This window comes from Poecilia formosa, unplaced genomic scaffold (genome assembly GCF_000485575.1).
Source record: "Poecilia formosa unplaced genomic scaffold, Poecilia_formosa-5.1.2 Scaffold468, whole genome shotgun sequence".
NCBI lineage: Eukaryota > Metazoa > Chordata > Actinopteri > Cyprinodontiformes > Poeciliidae > Poecilia > Poecilia formosa.
The window spans coordinates 355117-358413 of record NW_006800407.1 but is presented as its reverse complement, the minus strand read 5'-3'; positions in this window follow the sequence as shown (position 1 = coordinate 358413).

Sequence of the window (3297 nt, the reverse complement as noted above, 5' to 3'; positions counted from 1 at the left end):
TTTTGCAACTCTTTTTTTGTTTGCGTTTTTTTTGTATTTGTTTTTCTCGTTTGCTGTGCGTTTGCACCTGTCGACCACCGTAGTATTTTAACGATTCTGTAATTTAGTTCTGCTGGGGTCCATATGGTTATGAGTATTTGTTATAAGTTGCATTGTGATCATTATGTGTAGAGTGTTATGGGGTTCCCCTGTCTCACTCTGCTGACTTCCACTCACATGTGATGGACCTGTCATGTGGGCGGGGGATAAGCGAGAGCATAGACATAATATAAGGATAGACGCCTCATGGACCGCTCTCGCCTATTGTCGCTGACGAGATTTAGGGCAGCCATCTTGGAGCGGTCCACCACTCCACTCAGTGCTATGTGTTTAGCAGGCACAATGATGTATCAGCGCATTTAATCGATCATAACACACTTTTTTGTTACTGGAATCCATATTCAAACATCTATCAAAGCTACATTTATAAAAAATTGTATTTGGAAGTATTTGTATATGGGGGACTCCTATTTATGAGTTTCTTTAGGGCGGTTTGACAACATTAACCACTGAGCACTTTTATGGTCTTTGCACTCACTTTACACTTTGCTTTCCAAGTTCTGAGCTAAACATAGCAGGTATTGGTTTTTCCCCTCCAAGCATTGGGCANCCGTAGTATTTTAACGATTCTGTATTTTAGTTCTGCTGGGGTCCATATGGTTATGTGTATTTGTTATAAGTTGCATTGTGATCATTGTTATGTGTAGAGTGTTATGGGGTTCCCCTGTCTCACCCTGCTGACTTCCACTCACATGTGATGGACCTGTCATGTGGCGGGGGATCAGAGAGAGCATAGACATAATATAAGGATAAACGCCTCATGTACCGCTCTCGCCTATTGTCGCTGACGAGATTTAGGGCGGCCATCTTGGAGCGGTACACCACTCCACTCAGCGTTATGTGTTTAGCAGCACAATGACGTATCAGCGCATTTAATCGATCACAACACGCTTTTTTGTTACTGGAATCCATATTCAAACATCTATCAAAGCTACATTTATAAAAAATTTTATTTTTTATGTATGTTTTTAATACATAGTTCATCATATGCTTAGTGGCTATAACAATAGAATAGGAATGGAATATTCTGATATTGATGTATGATGAGCATATTACAAAGCACACAGCCGTTCATAATTTATTTAATAAATTATTTAGTAATATCAATACATATTTATATAACTATACAAACACAAATAAATAATGATTAATAATGACACAAATAAATAATTATTAATACTGAATAATATATATTGGATATATGTTTATATGTATGTATATACATACACATATATAAATATATATATATGTTTTTCAGCCAACGAGTTCTAGCGTCAGAGTGATTCAGCAGCTGAGATTGAGTCCAAAATCCGATGAGAGATTCATCCGTGCTGTGCAGTGAATCCATCTCTCTATAAAGATATTTCCCACTTCTTCCTCACATTGTGTCTTTAGGAAACCTTCAAAACAAAAACAGAAGATTTGGGAGCTATCTTACTTTTGACAGAGTGATAGTCTTTACCACCTGTGTAAACTTTGCTGGTGAATGTTATAACACATAATATACGTTTTATGATATATGTTTATTGTTTCATTTCTAATGTAGGCTCTTGTGTCAGATAATCTATGTCAGTGTTAGAGAATAATTAATTTTTTAGATTTACGGAATCTCAGTTAGCCTTCATAGCGGGGCTGAACCCGGTATTACACCAAGCACTATAGCTAATATAGCTAATATTAGCTGGTATCTCGCCGGTGGACATAAATACAGTAAAGTTATATTCTAATCACAAAATATACACAATAATATGTCCATCTTAGTTGTGAAATGTTGTCTGTGGAGCCCTCACATCAATAGTCATTGATCGGAGCAACAATATCCCTCAGTGCTGAGGCATCTTCTGTTGTTTTGGTTGAGCAAAGTAGGAGGGATGACCGCTCCAAGATGGCCGCCGTATTTCCTGCGCCGGAGCAGCCAATGCGGGGTCTACTCTTACATTTTATCTATGAGCGGGAAGACCAGGACCGATGCTGATCTGACAGAACACCGGAAGAGCGGAGAGTTCAGTGTATGTTAGCAGTGAAGCTATTCAGTTGAGTGTAACGGTTTGTTGGAGGGGTGAGCTGCAGCCTAAGGAATAGCAGCTCTGTCTTATTTCTAATAAACCCTGTTGGCAGTACTACATCTGCGTTGTGTTGGCATCATTACAGTATTTACTTACAGTACAACACTTTAAAAAGTAATTACAGGATTGAAAATTTTTATACCGTTTTTCTGAAAGAACGGTTAAAAAAAAAGACCTGGCGTCTGTACCTACCAGTATTTTTTTATCATTCTTTCAGAAAAACTATACTTTACCGTTCTTTCGAAAAAACTGTAAACTACTGACAACTACAGACGCCAGAAGTTTACCGTTCTTTCACAGTATCTATACCTAGGCCTGTCACGATAACAAATTTTGCTGCTCGATTAGTTGTCTAAAAAATTATTGCGATAAACGATAATATTGTTTCAAGACCTGATTTAATGGAAATGACTAATAATGCATGCGATTTCCTGCCATAGATAGATACACTTTATTTTCAAAAGAACACATAACACTGGAACTGATAAACTAAATAAACTAAACAACCAAACACAAAAATAAAATGGATTCTCAGTCTCCATTAACAAAAAACGTACTTGAATAAAAACTAAACAAAAAGCCAAAGTGGAAATAAATATTGCATTCAACCAAAAAAGTGCAGATTATTAAGTCTGTATGTGCGCTTCAGTAATCACTAGATTTAAATAAAGAACATGGGCACATCCGTAGTTCATACTACACGATTTTTTTGCCCCTAATTTCTCCTTATGACAATCTTAGATCGTCAGGATTAATTATGGTACAGCTACTGTGCATTTACAGTAAACTTCTAGCGTCTATAGCTGCCAGTATTTGACTGTAAATTTACAGGATTATTTCTTAGAGTGTAGTTTCAGCTCTTCATCATCCAGAAGGACAGTATGTATGGTGTTCAAATTTTCCCCCCCTAAATTTAGCATAAGTTCAATTAATTTTCTGTGTGTGCAAAGGACAAGGAACAAGTTCTTGCTGCCTCTTCAGGGTTATTTTGCTATAATAAAGATGACTGCGTCATCGGCATACAATTGCATGTTAACATATATACATTACATATTAACTGTTCCCTATATGGGGGACTCCTATTTATGAGTTTCTTAAGGGCGATATGACAACATTAACCACTGAACACTTT